This window comes from Triturus cristatus, chromosome 6, assembly GCF_964204655.1.
Source record: "Triturus cristatus chromosome 6, aTriCri1.1, whole genome shotgun sequence".
In the NCBI taxonomy this organism is placed as follows: domain Eukaryota; kingdom Metazoa; phylum Chordata; class Amphibia; order Caudata; family Salamandridae; genus Triturus; species Triturus cristatus.
This window is the reverse complement of record NC_140589.1, coordinates 325,248,474-325,275,319: the sequence shown is the minus strand read 5'-3', so window position 1 is coordinate 325,275,319 and position 26,846 is coordinate 325,248,474.

Sequence of the window (26,846 nt, the reverse complement as noted above, 5' to 3'; positions counted from 1 at the left end):
CTTGTTTGGAGCTCATATTCCTCCAGTGGGAAAAGGCAGCAAGCTGTACGGGAACAATGCTTCACGAGGCTGAATGCCCTCTCTGTGATGTCCCACTCAAATGGATTTGCTACTTTGGAAAAACTCTGAAGGAGAGCAGCCTGAATCTTTGACCCAGCAGCAATGCACCTTTGTTGGATTGACTTGCCAGTTTCGTCCTGGACCTCCAGAAGTCTTTTGAGACAAATTTCTCAAAATGTTAGGAGGAGTACACTTTGACACAGCCAAGGGTCCCAGGACCTCAGGAACAGCACTCGTGGGTCAAGTCTTGCTCCAGCAGAAACTACCAGCAGGGCAAGTCCAGTTGGAACTAGACCGGTCAACTGGGCTCCTCAGGAAAGGGCTTCTAGCAGCTTGTTGTGTCCCTGTAACTTAACAAGAAGTCAGCCAACTGACCCATGGGGTCCACCACTTCTTTGTCCTGGATGAAAGTAGAAGCAGATCCAGCCTATCATCCTTCCTCACAGGTGTCAACACAAGTCCTACTTCTGTCTTTCATAGGACCAGTAGTGTTTTGAAGATGGTGCACAGGATGCCATATTTATGCCTGGCCCTAGCTTGTGGGTGAAGGTGGCTCATGGCCCCTCCCTAAGCAATAGGGTAAAAAGTTCCCGGTGTAACCATGCCCACTTTTGCAGTTGTTCCTGTGTTCTCTATTGCAGGTGAGCCCACAATGCCCCTTTCTACCTAAATCCAACATGACAGAATATTTCTTCCCCTGTGCAGAGCCCCTGTGCCACCCAAGAGTTGTGGCCGGGGAAATGAACAACCCCTCCTCTCTTCTCACTTCAAACCAGTTCAGGGAGCTGTTCCTCTCCCACTGATATTGGTGCCTGCATGACTAGATGGGAAAAAGAGGATCATGCCCAGATCATGCTAACATTTGCCTCTGACAGTGTAGGCCTCTTTGAACTAGTTAATTAAGTTCATAGGCACAGCCCAGATGGTCCTCCTGCCAGAGGATCAGGATACCTTCCCATACCCAAGGCCCTTGCCTCAGTTCTAGGTTTATTTTCACACCTCATCACGGCAGCTATACATCTCCTGTGTGACAGTTGGAAGATCATCATGCTTCCACACACTGTCTGTTTCGAAAGACATTCAGTTTGATCCCTGCGAAATACAGAAAAACAGTCACTGACGCACTCATCAGGAGCAGACTCGACTACGGCAATGCACTCTATGCCGGCGTCACCCAGAAACTCCTCAGAAAACTTCAGAACATTCAACATACCACAGCCAGACAGTTACTCGAGATCCCTCACCCTAGCCACATCTCCGAACACCTCTAAGCCACTCTGCCCAGATGGCCCTGCCCACCGTCCCCCGGATCCACAAGACAAGATCCGGAGGAAGATCCTTCTCCTACCTTGCCACCAAGAACTGAAACACCTGCCGACCCACCTCAGACAATCCCAGTTGCTGACCCAACTCAGGAAGGACCTCAAGACCTGGCTCTTCGAATGTACACCTTAGTGCAGACGTGCCAGCAGCCCCCCATCCCAGCACCTTGAGACGCTCACGGGTGAAAAGCTGTGCTTTACAAACCCTTTTTGATTGATTATTAAACTTGATATTTCTAACCCTGTTGCAATGATAATAGCTTTTGGAGCCTTATCACTGGAAGGACATCTAAGATCAAACTTTTACATTTCCTACTTTTCTATACCATGCATCCGGCCTTATGGCCATTAAGGCCTATGGGGCGTTGACATATTAATATTTAACCCCTTCAGCGCGGCACGGATTACCGTGCTGTGCTGAATGGTTCTTGCGCGGCGGGGCCGTGACGGAGCGGTTCCATCATGCTCACAGCGCGACCGACGCGCATGACGGAACCGCTCCGTCACAAGCATCGAAAGGGTTAAAAGAAGGGTTTAGGCCTGTCAAAAGTTTTTTTTTGACAGGTCGTATTTGCAATTATAAATTGCACAGACAGGTCAGAATGATGGGCCTGCAGTCACGTTTGTACTATCACTGTAGTGGGTGGCACAATGGGTTCTGCAGTCCCCTAGCGACATTTAATTTCCAGTACCTGTGTACACTTTGTAATATATACTAGGAACCTGTGGGTAAGTAAAATATGGCAATTAAAAGTATAGCCAAATTTAACACATTAGCAGAGCCCCAGTGCACAGAGTCAAAAAACCAGTAGCATCAGTCCAAAACAATTGGGAGCGATCATGCAAAACGAGGAATTTCTTACATTCACCATATCTAAAAGGATGGGTTTTTCCTTTGAGAGGATATTTCTAGCATTGTGGGTGAGGTGGATAATTTGAGATATGAATGATAAATTCATATTTTTATTCTGGTTAACAGAGATTTAGAAACTATCAGAAAGTCAATCCATGTAAATGTGCCATGAACACAAGATATGCCATTAATGCAAGTACCTATTGTGAGTAGTACTCTTCTTGCACCCATGAGTGAATATTCTGAGACTATCTCATGTATTGCCTGTACTGGATTTCGTAGATCTCTTTAACCCCACATTGATTACATTATTTAATAACATCTTGTTTATCACTACCAGTGCTTTGCTTGTTTGTTTTACTATTTTCAATTGAATTTACTTCAGATTTTGCGGACACACACTAATCCCAACTTCCTTGTGAATGCATTGATAAACAAAATTATAATTGTTTTCTTCGTTTTTTAAAGATCTTCTTATTGCCAAATAATGAAAACAAAATTGTAATTGTTGCCCCTTTTTTTAAGAGATCTTTTTATTTCCAAATAATGAAGACTCCTCCTTCATAGAGTTGAAGGCGGTACGTGCACAAGTTATTACTGCAAACTGGATATTAAAATCTATGTTTGAAGAATTCACATCATCTAACAACTCAGATCTCTCTAAAATGAAACAATTTTTACTCTTGTGATACTCTGAAAAGGCCAGAATCAGACTGAAATTAAACAAAAATATTTTGCACATACAATTAACAAGGAAGTAGTCACCCAGAAACCTCCAGACCCGAGCTCTCAAGCTTTCCAGGTCTATGAGTGAGTAACTAATCCAGTAAAGATCTCTTGTTTGCATTGTGGATTTCGTAGTTTTAATTTGATATTGCCCTTAACAAAACTATGGGGCATATTCTCAAGGACTTATCGCCGAGTTAGCGGCACTTTATCACAGCCAAAGTGGCGATAAATATATCGCCCTATTCACAAGCTGGTGCTAACAGCTGATATCACCAGTTTTCCTGCGATAGCAGCCGCAAAAAACATTGCCACGGATGACACCGGCATCTAACGCTAATGATATGTAGAGTAGGCGTTCCCGTGCAAAAAGCAGCGAAAACACCACTTTGCAACATTCTCAACAACCAGCCAGATCTGCGATAAGATCACAAAAAACAGGCGATAAGGCGCTTAGCAGCAGGGATTTAACACCTGCTCTTGCCTGGTGTAAAGTCGGACGACAACCTGCAACATTAAAGGGAGCCCAGCCCAGAGCCACACCTGAAGAACAACAGATGCCATGGAGCTACTGATCATGCAGTATCAAATCTATGAGTTATTTATGGCCCTTTTATATATATTTAACCACGTGAGCATTGCTGTTAGTATCAGTTACTATCTGATCTTCTTTCAGCTATAGGACATCCTCCCTTTGCTGACATATTATCAATGCGTGTGTCTCTGTTGTGGTGTCGGCACCACCCAGACCGCAATCGGTAATGTTGCACCCTGTGACTCAGGTCCCACAACATGAGCAACATGGACATAAGGGGGAATCACTGATCCTACATTCATCCATACTTCCCCTCTTGAATGAGCATAGATATGACGCATCTGTGTGAAAATGAATGTTTAATGCGCATTCAGTGGAGTGTTGTAGCTGGAGCAGTACAGGGCCATGCAAATCACACTTTACATTGTTGGCCCGTGGATGGGCCAGCCAGAGTCCCTTAGGGAATGAAAAGTTCATCGGAAGAGGAAGAGTTCAGTCCGCAGTCTGATTGCTGTCTCATTGGTAACCAAACAGAATATGGCAGTCCATGTTGAGGTCCAAGGTGAGTGTCGCAGAGTGTATTGGGGGACAGTGGAAGGTGATGATGCAGAGGGCAGAACCCAGCAGAAACAGGCCATATGGCGGAGATGAATGCTACTGCGTCCTTCTTACCACCAATGCAAAAAAACAGTTGATGGACAGAATGCAGAACAATGTCATACATTCACCCCAATACAGAGATCTGGGCCTAAATCCATCGATTTTTGCTCACCATGCCATTCCAGTTTGAACCCAGCCATATGCAAATCAGTCTTGACCCTGTGCCTCATGGGAACAGTCCAGCCCGAACTGCCTGGATTGGCAGACATGGCTTGGGAGTGCGGGCTGGACTGTTCCCATGAGGCACAGGGTCAGATTGATTTGCATATGGCCATGTCTGAACTGGGGTGGCGGAGTGAGCTAAAGAATGATGATGGATTAAACCCAGATCAGTTGACTGGGCGTGAGTGCTTGCAATGTCCAAAACTACATCCATCATCCCCTTTGGTTTTGCTTTGTTCGCCCTAAGTTTATCACAACCACATTTAATAATCTTCTTTCCTAAAAGACAGAGCCTTGAAAATGTCGCGGGATATTGCCCTTTGTGCGACGAAACACATGTTGGCTGCTTATGTCCTAAGGAAAAAAGTAATACTGGATTAAATAATCAAGAAAACTTAAATATGTCTACGATATTTTGTGCTTACTTGTTTGCCTTTATCTGACCTATAAAATGTATTGCTTTGACGTGTGCTAGGGTTTTGTTGTAAAGATTTGAATGTATTTGTTGGCCTAGGTCACAAAGTTTTGAGGAGTTAGGTGGTTTCGCCTCACCCTGTCAGGACCGTTACCCAGTTATTATTATTTCCAAATATTTTGAATTTGTGTTATTATCCTGTGTGGCGCCCTGCAAACCTACAATATACATACCAGCAATGTGGTCCAGCTCCGTTAAGAATTTTTTGCTGGGCAACACGCGCCACAAACCAACAGGATGTCAAGAAATAGATCATAGACCCTGATGCAATCATCCACAGCAGTTATGATCTGAGATGAGACAATGATGAAGAGGATACTGCAAGAACGAGATTAGGACATGTTCATAACAAGAAAGCAACTGATCTCATGAATATTGAAGGTACCCAGCCTCTTCGCAAAAAAACTTCGAACACTGATCACGTGGTGCACCTACGGCTCCAGTCTACAGACGCAGCGCGACTGTGGTGTATATAAGTAACAGCCAGAGCTAAGCTGATTTTCGATGAAAGGAATTTATATGGACGAAAATCACAACTAGTGGGCTTCATCACCGCATTATTGATATAGAACAGATAATCAGGCCCCCACCTTTGCCCGTGATTCAAACACGTAGCAACAGGTCCTGAGGAAGGTGGCATTCGCAGAAAATTAGGCCACCGAAACGTGCGTCGACCAGCTTGTATGTAACACCCCAACGTTTAGCTATACATCAGAGGATCTAGGGGCTCGCCCGAAGCTCGGACGAGCATTGCACACGCTGTTACTCTCCTTTTGGGGTGTAGTATGAAAGGTGTTGTATGAAAGTGATATGTATGGAGTAATTTTAGAGGTTGATAGGTGTGGGGATATCCTTTGAATCATTGTTGTGATCTGTATGTTTTGTACAATAATCAAATCTTTCTGATTTTGCACTTTACAAAAAAGACATAACCATTTGTGTATAGTTTGTATTTTCTTAAAAAAAGATGAATTTTATTGTATGAGATAACAATGTACAGAAGAAACCAAATAAGTAAAAATAAATAATTGTAAAAAATGAACAAAACATGAATAAAATAGATATAAAAATGTATACATAGTTGTGGTATTTATCTCCATGTGTACCCAAACAAGTAAAGCAATTTAGGTCTAGAGGGATACCGTTTAGTATAGTTGGCTCTTTCTTGTTCCCCCTGTTCCCTAACCTTTAATTTATCATTAGGGGGTTACCTTATCGTTCATGACTGACAGTTCAGGGGGCAGCGATGTGGATGGAGTGGTGGCAGCAGCATTCATCCGCGCCAGGCCCTGTGGCAGCAATGCCATGAGGAGGGTCTGCAGGGCATTGAGGAACAAACCTACCTTTCGCTGGTGTGCAGACGTAGCAGCCGCTCTTTCCACCTGCGTCCACTCCATGTTCTCCATGATCCTCCATATGTGTCCTAACTTCCGCTTGACATCGCTAGAACCACTCTGACTAGACAGTTGTTCTTGTCTCAGAGTCAGGACTCCAGCGATGTCAGCCATGGATCGTTGGAGAGCATGGAGCGGACTGTGGGTGTCCGTTAGGGACTGTGAGTGGTCCCTGATGGGACTTAGACACCCACTTATGGCATCTAGTTTGGCTGCAATGCGGTCGAACCCCACCCGCACCTGTTCAGCCATCTTCCCCTGGCACCCCAACACACGGCGTTAGAAGGCCATGTGTTGTTCATGGGGTCCTGGGAGGCAGCCGTGGTGGTGGGTGCTGCCTGCTGTGTGGTCTGTGCAGGTGGGGGGGTCTCATCGATGTAGCTGGGCTGCCCTGCTCCTGGAGGTGGGTTGATGCAGCTGTCAATGAACTCTTGGAGGGTGTCAGTGTCGAAGGTGTGGAGGTCCTCTTCATCATCAGAGAAGAGAGGTTCGGTCTGCTCTGCAGGAGATGTTGGTTTTCCCTCTGCAATGTGAAGGGGAGATGCAGTTTAACATTGTGTTCATATGTATGTTGACTTATTAGACATGTTTACATACAGACTGCATGACATGGTACATTGTGACTGTTGGGGAGGAGCTGCCTATTTGATGCGGGACAGTGGACATTTCGACAACATCACGGATGTGTGTTTGTACTTGTACATTATCAACTCACATTTCCCTGCTATGCCAAATGTGATTGGCCAATTTCTACACACAAGCGGCACCAGTTGTGTCCTCTGTTCTGTTGTGGACGTATTGCGATTTGTACCACATTGTTATCAATGTTGATGTGCTCTGCATGTTATGGGTGTGTGCTGCATTTTGGAAAAGTTGCCCCTGCAGCTCCGATTTTACTGCCCCTTATCCCTTTCATGTGTTTTACCTTTGACTTCTGTGCTTATACAGAGCTGAGATGTTGCAGACTTGGGTACATTGGGCTCTCAGTGGGAGTTGGGGGTCCGGGGAATGGTTTTTCCGTGGATGTGTTGTTGATGTCAGGGGTTGTTTGTGCATGTGGATGTGTCAGAGTGTGACCTGCTCCTTTACTGATGTGGTCCACCTTCAGCCACCTCAGTGTTGTGGTGTGCAACATTTCAGGATATCTTGACTGCAGCAATGCTATTCGTCATGCAGTGTCCCTTGCATTATCAGTGTTGCTCACAGACACACCGCTTTGCTGGGTTTAACACATGTGCATCGGTTGGTTGTGAGATTGGTGGTGTGTGAGAAGGGCCCCCTCTGGGCACATAGTCGACGGGGGCCTACTTACTGTTTCTAGGTGTGCTGCAGTGTGCCAAGGGGATCAGAGACATGCTCCAGAGTCATTGTGGGTGTGCACTGTGTTCTACCTAATTGTGCATGTGTGCCATTGTGCCCATATCCCCCCGTCCCCCCAGTCCCTCGTCGTTACTCACCCTGTTGCTGTTGTGTCAGGTCATGTTGAGCGGTGTCCGGTCCCCCAACTCCTGCCACAGTCTCCACACTGATGACTGTGGACACCATTTCCTCCATCTCATCCAGCCACTCCTGTGGCGCTGGACTCCCACTTTCGGTCTGCATTGCAGCCTGGTTGTTGGTGAGTTTCTGCTTGGTTTTGCGCTTCATATCATTCCAGCGCCTCTTGACCTCTTCCATTGTCCTCCTCAGCACTCTGACTGCATTCACCTTGTCCACGATGGACTGCCATATTCCATTTTTTGTTGCCAATGACACAGTGGAGGTGACGAACAGTAGTTGATGGTGTTCTATCACCTCTGTTATCAGCATCCTGTTTTCCTGCGGACTGAACTGCGTCTTCCTCTTCTTCTTGTCCTCGCCCTTCCCTGACCCCTAGGTCCCGGCCTGGGCCTCCGGGGGGCTTGTGGGGTTCTGGTTATCCTCTGTACTTCCTCCGGCTATCTCCATTGTGCTTCGCGGTTGTTTTGCTTTTGTTTATATATATTTTTTCTTCTTTTCTAGTGATTTTTCCCGCCTGACGTGTGTGAGTTGCAGGCCTGGCGCAGTTTATCGCTGATTGTTTTATTGCGGTTGGGCCCATCACATCTTTTTACACGTTGGGGTTTAGATTTTTATCACTTTCCCGGTGTCCTTATTGCGGACATTTGACCGATTATCAGGAGACTATCACATATTACCACCGTGTTGTGAATAGGACGTTAACACAGAGGTATTTTCCCGCGATAGACGTCGATATGAGACATTGTGTTAACCGATTTTGGCAATGATTATCGCACGTTCTTGAGAATATCCCCCTATAAATCCTAAAATGCAAAGAAATAACCGGGGGTGAATGAGCTGCTCGTGCATGGACATGAGAAATATGTCAGCTGTGTCAGACATTAGTCATCTGAACCCAGCCAGCCATCACACCCCCCAAAACGGCAAGCAATACAGAAGTGCTGCCAACAGATATAATTAATAGAAACTACAATCAATGCAGGTACATTCAAAGCAATAGACAATGATAGGGCAAGGGCCAAATACTGGCCCAGAATAAATGCTGTTGTGCGTAAAGTGTTCCAAATAGCCTGCACCCTTTCCAAACAAAGTCCTTACAGCAGAAAGGACAAAGACTCAGAACAGCACCATCTGAAAACATCTTCTTCAATCCTTCTGCACTTCAGTGTTGTGTGTGTGTGTATATATATATAAATATATATATATATATATATATATATATTTCCAAGAGTTTCCCCGCAGCTAAGAACGCACTCCAAGGCAGAAGATTTTCCAAATCGTTTATTTGACAGAAACCGGAGTTGCATCCCAAGCTTGCTTTTCCTTCTGCCAACGCGTTTCAAGGCCTCTCGCCTCTTCCTCATGGGCAATCCAGATTTGCACAGAAAGTTTGCCTCCCACAATCCTCTGCATGCTAAAGTTCTTTTATTGGCCTCAGGTGTGCCATTTTTAGTAGACTTACTCTTTTGATGCTTGCTGGGAAATGTGGTTTGTTATGGCCAATTTGTACCCTCCGGTGGGTTTGCGCAATCCAGAACTTCTAAGGATATTGATAAAGCCCTCCAGTGGGCCTCACGATGCAGCGCAGGTTTCACAATGTTTATTTTGCCAAGCCGTACCAGGATTCAAGCATTTTTCACTTCCTGACGGCCCTGTTAATATTCTTTGGGGCGTGCAGCTGTCCACGGCCGGAGCTGCCGTGTGTTATGTTTCCAAGAGTTTCCCCGCAGCTAAGAACGCACTCCAAGGCAGAAGATTTTCCAAATCATTTATTTGACAGAAACCGGAGTTGCATCCCAAGCTTGCTTTTCCTTCTGCCAACGCGTTTCAAGGCCTCTCGCCTCTTCCTCATGGGCAATCCAGATTTGCACAGAAAGTTTGCCTCCCACAATCCTCTGCATGCTAAAGTTCTTTTATTGGCCTCAGGTGTGCCATTTTTAGTAGACTTACTCTTTTGATGCTTGCTGGGAAATGTGGTTTGTTATGGCCAATTTGTACCCTCCGGTGGGTTTGCGCAATCCAGAACTTCTAAGGATATTGATAAAGCCCTCCAGTGGGCCTCACGATGCAGCGCAGGTTTCACAATGTTTATTCTGCCAAGCCGTACCAGGATTCAAGCATTTTTCACTTCCTGACGGCCCCGTTAATATTCTTTGGGGGGTGCAGCTCTCCACGGCCGGAGCTGCCGTGTGTTATGTTTCCAAGAGTTTCCCCACAGCTAAGAACGCACTCCAAGGCAGAAGATTTTCCAAATCATTTATTTGACAGAAACCGGAGTTGCATCCCAAGCTTGCTTTTCCTTCTGCCAACGCGTTTCAAGGCCTCTCGCCTCTTCCTCATGGGCAATCCAGATTTGCACAGAAAGTTTGCCTCCCACAAACCTCTGCATGCTAAAGTTCTTTTATTGGCCTCAGGTGTGCCATTTTTAGTAGACTTACTCTTTTGATGCTTGCTGGGAAATGTGGTTTGTTATGGCCAATTTGTACCCTCCGGTGGGTTTGCGCAATCCAGAACTTCTAAGGATATTGATAAAGCCCTCCAGTGGGCCTCACGATGCAGCGCAGGTTTCACAATGTTTATTCTGCCAAGCCGTACCAGGATTCAAGCATTTTTCACTTCCTGACGGCCCGTTAATATTCTTTGGGGGGTGCAGCTCTCCACGGCCGGAGCTGCCGTGTGTTATGTTTCCAAGAGTTTCCCCGCAGCTAAGAACGCACTCCAAGGCAGAAGATTTTCCAAATCATTTATTTGACAGAAACCGGAGTTGCATCCCAAGCTTGCTTTTCCTTCTGCCAACGCGTTTCAAGGCCTCTCGCCTCTTCCTCATGGGCAATCCAGATTTGCACAGAAAGTTTGCCTCCCACAATCCTCTGCATGCTAAAGTTCTTTTATTGGCCTCAGGTGTGCCATTTTTAGTAGACTTACTCTTTTGATGCTTGCTGGGAAATGTGGTTTGTTATGGCCAATTTGTACCCTCCGGTGGGTTTGCGCAATCCAGAACTTCTAAGGATATTGATAAAGCCCTCCAGTGGGCCTCACGATGCAGCGCAGGTTTCACAATGTTTATTCTGCAAAGCCGTACCAGGATTCAAGCATTTTTCACTTCCTGACGGCCCCGTTAATATTCTTTGGGGGGTGCAGCTCTCCACGGCCGGAGCTGCCGTGTGTTATGTTTCCAAGAGTTTCCCCGCAGCTAAGAACGCACTCCAAGGCAGAAGATTTTCCAAATCATTTATTTGACAGAAACCGGAGTTGCATCCCAAGCTTGCTTTTCCTTCTGCCAACGCGTTTCAAGGCCTCTCGCCTCTTCCTCATGGGAAATCCAGATTTGCACAGAAAGTTTGCCTCCCACAATCCTCTGCATGCTAAAGTTCTTTTATTGGCCTCAGGTGTGCCATTTTTAGTAGACATACTCTTTTGATGCTTGCTGGGAAATGTGGTTTATTATGGCCAATTTGTACCCTCCAGTGGGTTTGCGCAATCCAGAACTTCTAAGGATATTGATAAAGCCCTCCAGTGGGCCTCACGATGCAGCGCAGGTTTCACAATGTTTATTCTGCCAAGCCGTACCAGGATTCAAGCATTTTTCACTTCCTGACGGCCCCGTTAATATTCTTTGGGGGGTGCAGCTCTCCACGGCCGGAGCTGCCGTGTGTTATGTTTCCAAGAGTTTCCCCGCAGCTAAGAACGCACTCCAAGGCAGAAGAGTTTCCAAATCATTTATTTGACAGAAACCGGAGTTGCATCCCAAGCTTGCTTTTCCTTCTGCCAACGCGTTTCAAGGCCTCTCGCCTCTTCCTCATGGGCAATCCAGATTTGCACAGAAAGTTAGCCTCCCACAATCCTCTGCATGCTAAAGTTCTTTTATTGACCTCAGGTGTGCCATTTTTAGTAGACTTACTCTTTTGATGCTTGCTGGGAAATGTGGTTTGTTATGGCCAATTTGTACCCTCCGGTGGGTTTGCGCAATCCAGAACTTCTAAGGATATTGATAAAGCCCTCCAGTGGGACTCACGATGCAGCGCAGGTTTCACAATGTTTATTCTGCCAAGCCGTACCAGGATTCAAGCATTTTTCACTTCCTGACGGCCCCGTTAATATTCTTTGGGGGGTGCAGCTCTCCACGGCCAGAGCTGCCGTGTGTTATGTTTCCAAGAGTTTCCCCGCAGCTAAGAACGCACTCCAAGGCAGAACATTTTCCAAATCATTTATTTGACAGAAACCGGAGTTGCATTCCAAGCTTGCTTTTCCTTCTGCCAATGCGTTTCAAGGCCTCTCGCCTCTTCCTCATGGGCAATCCAGATTTGCACAGAAAGTTTGCCTCCCACAAACCTCTGCATGCTAAAGTTCTTTTATTGGCCTCAGGTGTGCCATTTTTAGTAGACTTACTCTTTTGATGCTTGCTGGGAAATGTGGTTTGTTATGGCCAATTTGTACCCTCCGGTGGGTTTGCGCAATCCAGAACTTCTAAGGATATTGATAAAGCCCTCCAGTGGGCCTCACGATGCAGCGCAGGTTTCACAATGTTTATTCTGCCAAGCCGTACCAGGATTCAAGCATTTTTCACTTCCTGACGGCCCCGTTAATATTCTTTGGGGGGTGCAGCTCTCCACGGCCGGAGCTGCCGTGTGTTATGTTTCCAAGAGTTTCCCCGCAGCTAAGAACGCACTCCAAGGCAGAAGAGTTTCCAAATCATTTATTTGACAGAAACCGGAGTTGCATCCCAAGCTTGCTTTTCCTTCTGCCAACGCGTTTCAAGGCCTCTCGCCTCTTCCTCATGGGCAATCCAGATTTGCACAGAAAGTTAGCCTCCCACAATCCTCTGCATGCTAAAGTTCTTTTATTGACCTCAGGTGTGCCATTTTTAGTAGACTTACTCTTTTGATGCTTGCTGGGAAATGTGGTTTGTTATGGCCAATTTGTACCCTCCGGTGGGTTTGCGCAATCCAGAACTTCTAAGGATATTGATAAAGCCCTCCAGTGGGACTCACGATGCAGCGCAGGTTTCACAATGTTTATTCTGCCAAGCCGTACCAGGATTCAAGCATTTTTCACTTCCTGACGGCCCCGTTAATATTCTTTGGGGGGTGCAGCTCTCCACGGCCAGAGCTGCCGTGTGTTATGTTTCCAAGAGTTTCCCCGCAGCCAAGAACGCATTCCAAGGCAGAAAATTTTCCAAATCATTTATTTGACAGAAACCGGAGTTGCATTCCAAGCTTGCTTTTCCTTCTGCCAACGCGTTTCAAGGCCTCTCGCCTCTTCCTCATGGGCAATCCAGATTTGCACAGAAAGTTTGCCTCCCACAAACCTCTGCATGCTAAAGTTCTTTTATTGGCCTCAGGTGTGCCATTTTTAGTAGACTTACTCTTTTGATGCTTGCTGGGAAATGTGGTTTGTTATGGCCAATTTGTACCCTCCGGTGGGTTTGCGCAATCCAGAACTTCTAAGGATATTGATAAAGCCCTCCAGTGGGCCTCACGATGCAGCGCAGGTTTCACAATGTTTATTCTGCCAAGCCGTACCAGGATTCAAGCATTTTTCACTTCCTGACGGCCCCGTTAATATTCTTTGGGGGGTGCAGCTCTCCACGGCCGGAGCTGCCGTGTGTTATGTTTCCAAGAGTTTCCCCGCAGCTAAGAACGCACTCCAAGGCAGAAGATTTTCCAAATCATTTATTTGACAGAAACCGGAGTTGCATCCCAAGCTTGCTTTTCCTTCTGCCAACGCGTTTCAAGGCCTCTCGCCTCTTCCTCATGGGCAATCCAGATTTGCACAGAAAGTTTGCCTCCCACAATCCTCTGCATGCTAAAGTTCTTTTATTGGCCTCAGGTGTGCCATTTTTAGTAGACTTACTCTTTTGATGCTTGCTGGGAAATGTGGTTTGTTATGGCCAATTTGTACCCTCTGGTGGGTTTGCGCAATCCAGAACTTCTAAGGATATTGATAAAGCCCTCCAGTGGGCCTCACGATGCAGCGCAGGTTTCACAATGTTTATTCTGCCAAGCCGTACCAGGATTCAAGCATTTTTCACTTCCTGACGGCCCCGTTAATATTCTTTGGGGGGTGCAGCTCTCCACGGCCGGAGCTGCCGTGTGTTATGTTTCCAAGAGTTTCCCCGCAGCTAAGAACGCACTCCAAGGCAGAAGATTTTCCAAATCATTTATTTGACAGAAACCGGAGTTGCATCCCAAGCTTGCTTTTCCTTCTGCCTTCTGGATTGCGCAAACCCACCGGAGGGTACAAATTGGCCATAACAAACCACATTTCCCAGCAAGCATCAAAAGAGTAAGTCTACTAAAAATGGCACACCTGAGGCCAATAAAAGAACTTTAGCATGCAGAGGATTGTGGGAGGCAAACTTTCTGTGCAAATCTGGATTGCCCATGAGGAAGAGGTGAGAGGCCTTGAAACGCAGGGTGTGCGCATAGTGAAAAACCAGAAAAAAAAATAAAAAATAAATACATAACTTAGCATTTAAAAAACCGTAAAAATTCACTGAAAAAACCATAGGTTTCACACACGTTATAGTTAGGAATTATCATTTACAAAACCTTGCAAATTCACTTAAAAAACCATAGGTTTCACACATGTTATAGTTAGCTGTACATTTCACTCGTAAAAAACCAATGAAATTCCACGTTATAGTTAGATCAGGTAACTATAACTTGCGCGATCGCAATCCACAATGTGTAATTTCAGATGTCATCATTGATGTCATGAGTGATGTCACTGACCATGTCATGAGTGATGTACTATGTGACGTCATCAGTAGTTTATTGTGGGCGCGCAAGTTATAGTTACCTGATCTAACTATAACGTGGAATTTCATTGGTTTTTTACGAGTGAAATGTACAACTAACTATAACATGTGTGAAACCTATGGTTTTTTAAGTGACTATATATATATATATATATATATATATATATATATATATATTACCTACTGGCGGTCGCCAGTAGGTAGTTATAGTTAGGACCCCTTTTCCATAGGAAATCCGCAACATTCTATTTTGAATAACTTTGGCGCCGGTCGACGAATCCTCGGGAATTTCTCAAAATAGGTGGGGCGCTACGCTCCGCTCCTACCCTGAAAGTCTCGGGGGGATTCGTCAAGCGGGGGCTGAGATAAAAGGGGGGTCCCAAAACGCATTTTTCCCATGCATTTTTCCATAGGACCTTTAGACAGGGCTACAGCCCGAACGGCTGAACAGAATTACTAGAAATTTGGCAGAGAGGTAGTCCCTAGGTCAAGGAAGTGCCTTTTGTAGGTTTGGTGTAAATCTGTTCAGTAGATTCTGAGAAAATAGCCTTTAAATCAATATATATATCTGAGCCAGCTTACGGTACGCTTACCGTAAGCTTACCGTACGCGTACGGTGGCGTGCGCGAGCGCGATTCTGATTGGCTCTTAGATCTTAGTAAACATTCGAATCGGCCGAAACCAGGAAGCGGCGGCCGCCATTTTGTGTGTTTCACTCAGAAAAAAAAGAGTGAAAACAAGAAAAGGGGGCAAGGAGGAGATTTACAGACCCCCTTACATTTGTGAGGGGGTCAAAGAAGGACAGAAAAGTACAAAGAAAACATTTATTGATTTTTAAAAAAATCACGGGATACGCGTACGGTAAGCTTACGGTAAGCGTACGGAAGAAAAAAAAAATTAAAAAAGAAATGAAATGCAGATTTAAGAGTTTAGATATTAGGGGGCTCTAAAAAGAGCCGTTGTGTTTATGAAGTGATTTTTTAAGTGGTACCTACAAGTAAGTACCGATGCAGAGTCTAAGGTTCAAGAGGAAGACTCTGTTCCCTTCATCATTGAAGTGCACACCATCTCCTCTATAAATGTCTTGCATGTCATAACGCAAGTTGTTGTGGTAAATGGCACCCATACCATAGTCACGGAGGAAAGCAGAAACAGATTTGTTGACGTGCTTCCTTGCTTTGTCAATTTGCGGACAGAAATGATTGGACCAGTTCCATTTTTGCCTTTGGCATATGTTGGAAAACACAAAGGCAGTTTTAGGGAAAAGAGAAAACAGTTGTGCAAAGGTGTCCTTCATAAGCATTTCCAGACCTACCCCAGTCAAAGTGCCTAGGTCATTGCCACCACAGTGCACTATTATGAGGTCAGGGTGTTGGTTTTGCATGAAGGATTTCACCAATGGCATCAATTGGTGCCACTTTAACCCTCTCTGACCAATCCATTTAATGTCTACATTTGGCAAAGCAAGGTCTCTCACCATACCTGTTTTCTCTGCAAACTTTTCACTCCAGAAGACATAGCTGTGCCCTACAATCCACACTGTGAACATCTTCAAAGGAGATCTGGATGCACTCAGGAGGTGTAATTCAGTAGAATGGGAAAAAGAAATGAAAAACAGTTTGGAAATGGAGGCATACATATTTTTTTTTTTTAAAAAAGAACTGATTGGCTGTTTCATACCATTCTACACTAAAAACTAGGCTGTATGTGTAAATTGATAGAAGCATGTTTTGTATTGGTACAGAAAAATGTGTTACCAAAGAACAGTACTATGGATTTGCTGTAAGGTTTGAAAAGTCAAGCACTCTTGCTCTGTGGAATTGAAACATTGTTTGGCGAACTTCTGACCTAACTCCACACAGCAGTGTTCCATGAGGTGTTGCTACGGTAGCAGGCAGAAGTCAAGTTGGGGGAAGGGTACTTTAAGAAAAGGGTTGGTTTTCAACCAATAGAAATGTGTGATTACATTTGAAAAAAAGGGGGAAGCACTGAGATTTGAAACTTACATGTATATGTGTGGAAAAATAGAGGGAAACTTTGCCATTTTCTGGTTCTGCTGAGAGGAGAGAGGTGTAGACAACAGAGATCCTGGCTCTGATAATCTGCTGTTTGAGTGCCACATTTCTTTCACAACTAACTAATTTTAAAGGTGAGTTATGAGTTTGAGAGGGGATGTATATGGTAAATTAAGAAATGAATAATAGAATTGGAATTCCTTTTGTAGAAGTTGTGTTTATTATTTTCTGTTTTGGGAGAAATTTAAATGTGAGGAACATGTAAAATAATATGGACTATTTTTTCATGATAAATTAAGGTGTACTGGTAAAAATAAGGAATACTTTAAGGGTTTGAGGTTGCAGTCAGTAATGCAAATACATTCAGCATCACTAAGGCTGGTTGCCCTTGCTGGAGTGTAGGCAGTCACCGAGGATACACATGGTGGTGGTCTGAAAAAGCAGTTTGGACATGGGCTTTTTAAAAAAATCTAAAAAGTGGATTCATAATGTGTCAGTCTGTAAAAGTGATTTTCACTTGCCAAAAAAAAAGAGCAGTAAGTGTGCATTTAAATTGGCAAAGAAATTTCGTTTTGTGACTAATGTGAAAACATGACTCTGTGTGCAAATAGGAATTACAGGCAGAGATTTATTGCGTTTTGCTCTGGTGATTTCACAGTTGCATTAGTAGGAAAAAGGGGGAGCGATTTTTTGGGGGAAGAAGCAGACTCTTAGCACACACCCAGCTCCTTTCCATGTATAATCATGCACAGTATTTAGAAGCGAGTGGGGTTTTGAGGTTTCAGTCTGTAATGCAAATACATTCAGCATCACTAAGGCTGGTTGCCCTTGCTGGAGTGTAGGCAGTCACCGAGGATACACATGGTGGTGGTCTGAAAAAGCAGTCTGGACATGGGCTTTTTTAAAAAAATCTGAAAAGTGGTTTCATAATGTGTCAGTCTGTAAAAGTGATTTTCACTTGCCAAAAAAAAAGAGCAGTAAGTGTGCATTCAAATTGGCAAAGAAATTTCGTTTTGGGACTAATGTGAAAACATGACTCTGTGTGCAAATAGGAATTACAGGCAGAGATTTATTGCGTTTTGCTCTGGTGATTTCACAGTTGCATTAGTAGGAAAAAGGGGGAGCGATTTTTTGGGGGAAGAAGCAGACTCTTAGCACACACCCAGCTGCTTGCCATGTGGAATCATGCACAGCATTTAGAAGCGAGTGGGGTTTTGAGGTTTCAGTCTGTAATGCAAATACATTCAGCATCACTAAGGCTGGTTGCCCTTGCTGGAGTGAAGGCAGTCACCGAGGATACACATGGTGGTGGTCTGAAAAAGCAGTCTGGACATGGGCTTTTTTAAAAAAAATCTGAAAAGTGGTTTCATAATGTGTCAGTCTGTAAAAGTGATTTTCACTTGCCAAAAAAAAAGAGCAGTAAGTGTGCATTTAAATTGGCAAAGAAATTTCGTTTTGGGACTAATGTGAAAACATGACTCTGTGTGCAAATAGGAATTACAGGCAGAGATTTATTGCGTTTTGCTCTGGTGATTTCACAGTTGCATTAGTAGGAAAAAGGGGGAGCGATTTTTTGGGGGAAGAAGCAGACTCTTAGCACACACCCAGCTGCTTACCATGTGGAATCATGCACAGTATTTAGAAGCGAGTGGGGTTTTGAGGTTTCAGTCTGTAATGCAAATACATTCAGCATCACTAAGGCTGGTTGCCCTTGCTGGAGTGTAGGCAGTCACCGAGGATACACATGGTGGTGGTCTGAAAAAGCAGTCTGGACATGGGCTTTTTAAAAAAATCTAAAAAGTGGATTCATAATGTGTCAGTCTGTAAAAGTGATTTTCACTTGCCAAAAAAAAAGAGCAGTAAGTGTGCATTCAAATTGGCAAAGAAATTTCGTTTTGTGACTAATGTGAAAACATGACTCTGTGTGCAAATAGGAATTACAGGCAGAGATTTATTGCGTTTTGCTCTGGTGATTTCACAGTTGCATTAGGAGGAAAAAGGGGAGCGATTTTTTTGGGGAAGAAGCAGACTCTTAGCACACACCCAGCTGCTTACCATGTGGAATCATGCACAGTATTTAGAAGCGAGTGGGGTTTTGAGGTTTCAGTCTGTAATGCAAATACATTCAGCATCACTAAGGCTGGTTGCCCTTGCTGGAGTGTAGGCAGTCACCGAGGATACACATGGTGGTGGTCTGAAAAAGCAGTCTGGACATGGGCTTTTTAAAAAAACTGAAAAGTGGTTTCATAATGTGTCAGTCTGTAAAAGTGATTTTCACTTGCCAAAAAAAAAGAGCAGTAAGTGTGCATTCAAATTGGCAAAGAAATTTCGTTTTGTGACTAATGTGAAAACATGACTCTGTGTGCAAATAGGATTTACAGGCAGAGATTTATTGCGTTTTGCTCTGGTGATTTCACAGTTGCATTAGTAGGAAAAAGGGGGAGCGATTTTTTGGGGGAAGAAGCAGACTCTTAGCACACACCCAGCTCCTTTCCATGTATAATCATGCACAGTTTTTACAAGCGAGTGGGGTTTTCAGGTTTCAGTCTGTAATGCAAATACATTCAGCATCACTAAGGCTGGTTGCCCTTGCTGGAGTGTAGGCAGTCACCGAGGATACACATGGTGGTGGTCTGAAAAAGCAGTCTGGACATGGGCTTTTTTAAAAAAATCTGAAAAGTGGTTTCATAATGTGTCAGTCTGTAAAAGTGATTTTCACTTGCCAAAAAAAAGAGCAGTAAGTGTGCATTCAAATTGGCAAAGAAATTTCGTTTTGGGACTAATGTGAAAACATGACTCTGTGTGGAAAGAGGAATTACAGGCAGAGATTTATTGCGTTTTGCTCTGGTGATTTCACAGTTGCATTAGTAGGAAAAACGGGGAGCGATTTTTTGGGGGAAGAAGCAGACTCTTAGCACACACCCAGCTGCTTACCATGTGGAATCATGCACAGTATTTAGAAGCGAGTGGGGTTTTGAGGTTTCAGTCTGTAATGAAAATACATTCAGCATCACTAAGGCTGGTTGCCCTTGCTGGAGTGTAGGCAGTCACCGAGGATACACATGGTGGTGGTCTGAAAAAGCAGTCTGGACATGGGCTTTTTAAAAAAAATCTGAAAAGTGGTTTCATAATGTGTCAGTCTGTAAAAGTGATTTTCACTTGCCAAAAAAAAAGAGCAGTAAGTGTGCATTCAAATTGGCAAAGAAATTTCGTGTTGTGACTAATGTGAAAACATGACTCTGTGTGCAAATAGGATTCACAGGCAGAGATTTATTGCGTTTTGCTCTGGTGATTTCACAGTTGCATTAGTAGGAAAAAGGGGGAGCGATTTTTTGGGGGAAGAAGCAGACTCTTAGCACACACCCAGCTCCTTTCCATGTATAATCATGCACAGTATTTACAAGCGAGTGGGGTTTTGAGGTTTCAGTCTGTAATGCAAATACATTCAGCATCACTAAGGCTGGTTGCCCTTGCTGGAGTGTAGGCAGTCACCGAGGATACACATGGTGGTGGTCTGAAAAAGCAGTCTGGACATGGGCTTTTTAAAAAAACTGAAAAGTGGTTTCATAATGTGTCAGTCTGTAAAAGTGATTTTCACTTGCCCAAAAAAAAGAGCAGTAAGTGTGCTTTCAAATTGGCAAAGAAATTTCGTTTTGGGACTAATGTGAAAACATGACTCTGTGTGGAAATAGGAATTACAGGCAGAGATTTATTGCGTTTAGCTCTGGTGATTTCACAGTTGCATTAGTAGGAAAAAGGGGGAGCGATTTTTTGGGGGAAGAAGCAGACTCTTAGCACACACCCAGCTCCTTTCCATGTATAATCATGCACAGTATTTAGAAGCGAGTGGGGTTTTGAGGTTTCAGTCTGTAATGCAAATACATTCAGCATCACTAAGGCTGGTTGCCCTTGCTGGAGTGTAGGCAGTCACCGAGGATACACATGGTGGTGGTCTGAAAAAGCAGTCTGGACATGGGCTTTTTAAAAAAACTGAAAAGTGGTTTCATAATGTGTCAGTCTGTAAAAGTGATTTTAACTTGCCAAAAAAAAAGAGCAGTAAGTGTGCATTCAAATTGGCAAAGAAATTACGTTTTGTGACTATTGTGAAAAGAAATGTAGTAATATATTTAAATAAAATAAAGGAATTTTTTTTTAGTTTTTTTCAGGTATTGCTGAAGAGCAGTGGACAAAATTTAAGATGCCTACAAAATCCAGAGTTCAAAAAACGCACACAAAAAACCTATATTTGAAGACAACTAGAGGACCAAAGTTAGTAGAAGATGCTCATGTTGGGAAAAAGAAAAAATCTTCTGGTAAGCAGAAAAAACAATTTCTAAAAAATATATTCAAAAGAATGAAAAATGTACAAAATGTCTGTACTCGAAAGGATGTTTTGAAAAAAAAAGGAGAGGAAAAAATTGACAATTTAGTTAATGCAAATATACCTTCAGCAACTGAAAAGATTTATATAAATAGAAAAACAGCGTTTAAAGAGATACGTAGAAAAATGTTTCAGAGAAGAGTTATGTCCAATTTGATGGAGGATGTGAAGAAATATAAGAAAAAGACAAAGTTTTATAAAAGAAAAAAAGAAATAGAAGCCATTGCAGCAAAGGCATTAGAATTAAAAAGGAAACTATTCATTTTAATTTTGAATAGGATGCGTACATTAGACAAAATGGTTAATGTACTGAAATCACATAGCAAAAGGAAAAGAGTAGTGAACAGAACAAACTTTTGTAAAGTGTTTTTAGGAAAGTGGATGCATAGTTCAAGTAGTGAACCTTTTTTTAATGAAGAGAGCTATTTTCAAAGTAATAGTTTGCTGCATGCAGTTGACACCAGAGGTCGTTCTTACGAAGTAAAAAATGGTTGCATAATGGAGAAGGAGATAATGGTTCCAAGAGATGAGGTACAAGTGATGGCAGATGAGGCTATGGGGAGACGTCCTAAAGCCCCAGTGTACACTTGGAATTGTAGTAGTATTTGCACTGTGCGTCAGGAATCTATTGACAAATTTCGAGAGTTTCTAAGAGAATATAGTAAAAAAAGTATAAAACAGAAGATTAAGGTGCTTCAAAGTCTGGATCCATGCAGAGTGAGAGAGAATACTGGTTTGCAGGGTCATTCTCTGGCTTGTCTATCTAGAAAAGTGTGCAATAGTGTTTTCCATCATTTTAGGATGCTGGCTGTTCATCATACTGAAATGAGAAAGTTTGTGAGACGGTTGTATTTTGCCAAAAGTCCAGCAATAAAGTTAAATGAATTGAATAGGGCTCTGTTCCGAGGAACGGTATCAGATGTAGAGAAGGTTGTTGATGAAATTCAGTTTTGTTACTTTGGTCCTGAACAAAACAGTGCAGAGAAGGACACAGTAAATGAGGAAGAAGTGGAAGAGAATGTAGAACCCTCTGTAAGTAACACATTTAATGATCACATAACAAAATTTGCAATAGTCTCTAATGAAAGACCAAATTTTACTTGTATTTGTTGCCGCAGAACTCATTATAGAAAACAAACTAGGAATGTTGATCTCTACAGAAAGAGTGAAAATGAAGATAATTATAAGTGGAAGGATTATGCCACATATATATTTCTAGAAAATTGTTTTGATTTGGGTGAAGATCAGCGTATTTGTAAATACTGTTGCAACAAGTTAGAGGAAAATAGAATGCCGACCAGAGCTGTACATAATAATTTAGAATTGGATGCTATTCCTGCTGAACTTTCTGAATTAAATACATATGAGTCTATACTCATTCAATGTGTTCATCCGTTCCAGACCATAGTACGTATGGAGCCCAAAACTGGTAAATTACCTCCTTCTGATTTACTGAGAGGTTTAAAAGGAAGAGTGGTGTATTTGCCCTTGGATTTGAAAAAAAATATGGAAACTGTTGATGCGGATACTTTGGAAACTGAACCGTTAGTTATTCTGGTTAATGGTGTACCTACAAAGAATAAGAAGATTTGGCAGGAGCTGGTAGATGTGCGGAAAGTACAAAGAGCAAATTTGTATTTGAAAAGGAATAACAAATGGTATGAATCAATTTATATAGAAGAAGAAGAAGAAGAAGATTTACAAGAAGACACAGAAACACCAACTGGACAAATTGAAAAAGTGGACAAGTCAAAGGAAGAAGAAATTTATGAACATTTTAGCATACATCCTCTTCATTCAAAAGAAGTTATGGGAGATAATATTGATCTCTTTCAGATGAAGAAAGCAAAAGGAACTCCCGTGAGTGTATGGGATGAGAGCTTGGAAGCTCGATGTTTTCCCCAGCTGTTTCCTAAAGGAAAAGGAGGACGATACGATGAACGTCCAGAACAGATTCCAGCTTCTGAGTATCGGACTACAAGACTATATGCTGAAGATCCCAGATTTCGACAAAGTATTCCTTATTTGTTCCATCTTTTATTTGAAAGCGACTTGTCTGCACTGTCTTATGCAGTAAATCACATTTTAAAAAGTGGAGTACATTTACAAAATGTGTCTGCTAAGGATTTTATGGAGAAAGTGCAGCACCGAGATGATCATTTGGAAACACAACTGATCAATCTGATGGCTTGTCAGCGTGGGACAAATGAATATTGGTACCGACGCCATGGTGAATTAAAATGCATGTTACGGAATTTAGGAACACCAACATGGTTCGTTACCCTAAGCTGTGCGGAGTACGCTTGGGATGATTTACTGGATTTTCTACGAGAGGCAAATTCAAACATTAAAAACATCGAATACAAGACAGCAGGAGAACTGTGCTCATTGGATCCGGTTAATGTTTGCAGATATTTCAATCATAGATTTGAGGCTATGATGTCCTTCATCTGCAATAAAAAAAATCCACCTCTTGGAGAAGTAGTAGATTTCTTTTGGAGAAAAGAGTACCAGGCAAGAGGTGCTCCTCATATTCATATGCTGTTGTGGATCAAGGATGCCCCAAAGTTTGGAACAGATACTGATGAAGCAGTGTTATCTTTCATTGAAGAATATGCAACATGTGCTATACCAAAAAGCACAGAAGAGAAAAAGTTAAAGGAGCAAGTTTTACGTTTCCAAAGTCATCGGTGTGGAAAATACTGTCGACGAAAATACAAGAGCAAAGATAAATACTACACTAAATGTCGATTTGGATTTCCTAGACCTGTTCTTTCAAATGGAAGAGTCAACAGTTTTATGTCAGCTGTGAGACATACTATCACAAGAAAATCACCTAAGAATACCTACAACCTAAAAAGAAAAGAAGAATCAAAAAATATAAATGACTACAACCCAGTCATTTTATCCATGTGGAACGCTAACATGGATATACAGTATGTAGCTGACAATTCCATTGCTGTTGCTCGATATGTAACGTCTTACATTACGAAATCAGAAAAAACAGAATTGAAGGAAATGTGGGAAGAGATTTCTCACGAGAAGACTGTCAGTAAGAAGCTGTACAGTTTCAGTTTGAAGATGTTATCGCATCGAGAAATTGGATCCTACGAATGTTCAGATAGGTTATCTTCTGCAAGTCTCTACTCGAAGTCAAGAAGAATAATTTGGGCAAGTTTAGGCCTTGCAGCAATGAGAAATCGGGTACTGAAATCTGTTGGAGAAATTGAATATTTGGCCGAGAATGACCCAGAAAGTACAGATATTTTGAAATCAAACATGTTGGACACATATTATCCCAAGAGAAGTCAACATCTGGAGAACATGTGTCTCTATGAAGTGCTGCAGAACTACATTTATTCACGGAAAGCCGCAGAAGACATCAACAATGGAAAATATAAAGTCGTTGGTGAGGAAGGATGTTTGGTGAAGCAAACAAAAGGAAGTTTGATAAATCACAGGAAGCTGAGTTGCGACACTACTGACAAGAAGGAATTTTACTACTTGGCTCTTTTACAGTTGTTTAAACCATGGCGTACAGAGGATGAACTACTGGGAGAATTTCAAAGCTATGAAGATTCTTTTAATGCTTGCAAAGACAGCATACAATGCAGTACATTCTCAAGTTATCTGCAAATGTTAAATGAAGAAATTGAACAGGAAACTACAATTGCAGCAGAAATAGCTAGAGACAGTTCTCAGGACAGCCAAAGTTCAGGAACACTCAGTCAAGATCCCCTAGGACAACCAATCGTTGAAAATGAAGCATCAATAGCCATGAATGAAGTGGAAACGGCTATGAATCAAGCTCAAGAAGAATTTATAGACTTAGAAAATTTGGAAAGACAACTGAATCAAGAGCAGCAACAAATTTATGAAGAGATCAGAAACAAAATTGATCACGGATTTCTACATGAAAAAAAAGAGTGCTCATGCACATCATTTCATCCAATCAGGATGTATGTAAGCGGACAAGCTGGAACTGGAAAAAGTTTCCTTATAAAAGTCATCAGAAGCTACCTACAGCAAAAAACAGATTCTACTTTGTCTTGTGTGGTTACTGCTCCAACTGGGTTAGCAGCATATAACATAAAAGGAATCACTTTACATCGTTTGCTAATGTTACCAGTGGAGCATGAGAACAAAATACAATACAACAAGCTAACTGGAGAAGCATCCTTGGAAGTTTCAAGAGTATTGAAGAAGATGCAAGTTCTCATTATTGATGAGGTGAGAATGGTATCAAACTTAATGCTTGCCTTTGTGCATTTAAGAATGCAGCAAATTTTGAAGACAGACTATGACATGTTATTTGGTGGAAAACACGTCATAGTTTTTGGAGATCTTTTGCAACTTACTCCAGTTAAAGGACAACCAGTGTTTAATACTGTCACACATGAAGACACGAAGAAGTCATTGGGAAGCATCGGAAATACAAATATTTGGTCCTTCTTTGAGTACAAGGAACTTACTACTAATATGAGGCAAGCAAGCGATGAAGAATATGGAAGTATTCTGAAAGATATCAGAATTGGACTACTCACAGAAGTTGGCAAAAAAGCATTACAGAGTCGGCTGCTACATAATTTATTTCCAAAGGAAGAAATAGTTGCAGAGAAAATATACAAGAACATTGCAGAAAACAAAAGTGTCATCTGCTTAATGCCAACTCTACGTGAATGCTCAATATTTAATGAGGAGCTTTTGAAATTGGAAAAGGAAGAGATCAGGAAATTGGAAGCAGTGGACAAAATTGAGGATGGAAGAATTACTGTCACAGTAACAGGCAAACTGAAAAATAAATTGGATTCACTAGAGAAGAACATCTCCAAAACAGCTGGATTAGAAAAAAATCTATATGTTTGCATGAACTGTAGAGTATTTTTAAGAAGAAATTTGGATGTTGAAAAAGGTTTAGTTAATGGAGCTATGGGAAGAGTTGTGGGTTTTATTAATTATCAGAAAAAAGATGGAATTGAATGTTTAAAAATAAAATTTGATCAGATAGAAGAAGTTAAAGATATTTGTCGTTGTACAGTTCGTTTCATGCTTGTGAAAGACTTATATGTACGTAGGAAGCAGTTTCCGTTTTCTCTAGCATATGCTGTAACTATTCACAAGTCTCAAGGATTGACTGTAGATTGTGCATTTGTGAACATTCGTTCAACTGTGTTCAAAGAAGGTATGGCATATGTTGCTTTGTCACGAGTGAAAACATTATCAGGTTTATTCATGATAGACTTTGATGATTCAAAAGTTAGTGCTGATACAAACTGTGTAAAGGAGTATAATAGATTAAGAAGAAGCTATGCTCCTCATTTAGGTCAGTATCCTGTGTTGGAGTAACGTGTAGTTTCTCGTAAAAGAAAAAATGAGAATATCTGTAATGAAGATGTAGAGAAGAGGAAAAAAAAGAGGAGTGATGTAATTGCAAGCAAAAAGAAAAAGGAAAATGAAGAACAGGTTGTAGGATGTCATTTTGAAAATAGCTCTGGTGTCAACTGCTACTCAAATGTAGTGCTGAATGTTGCATTTTATCTGGAAAGTTTGCAAGAGCAGATAATAGTAAATCAGGGAAAAAGATTCTGTTCTGAGCTGAGTCTCCTTTTTCAAAAGCTGAGTAAAGATAAAACTCAAATAGAAAGTGCTACTGAAATTAGAAAACTTTTAGATATATGTTCAGGACGAACACAGTTTTCTCAAAATGAACAGCAAGATGCACACGAATTTTTGATGTATTTTCTTCAAGTACTGGAAGAAGAAGAAGTTGCAATTGATATTTTATTTGGTCTCTCTTATAAATGGGAACATAGTTGTGAAAACTGTTATAATATATGTGGCTCTAATGTTGATAATGAAAGGTTTATTTATTTGACATTGCCAGAGAGTAAAACAGTCACTTTTGCAAAATTAGTTAAAGATGCTAATCATAGCATGAAATGCGGTGAGTGTAAATCTGACATGTTTTCAACATTAATTTTAAAGGAATACGGACAGTATGTA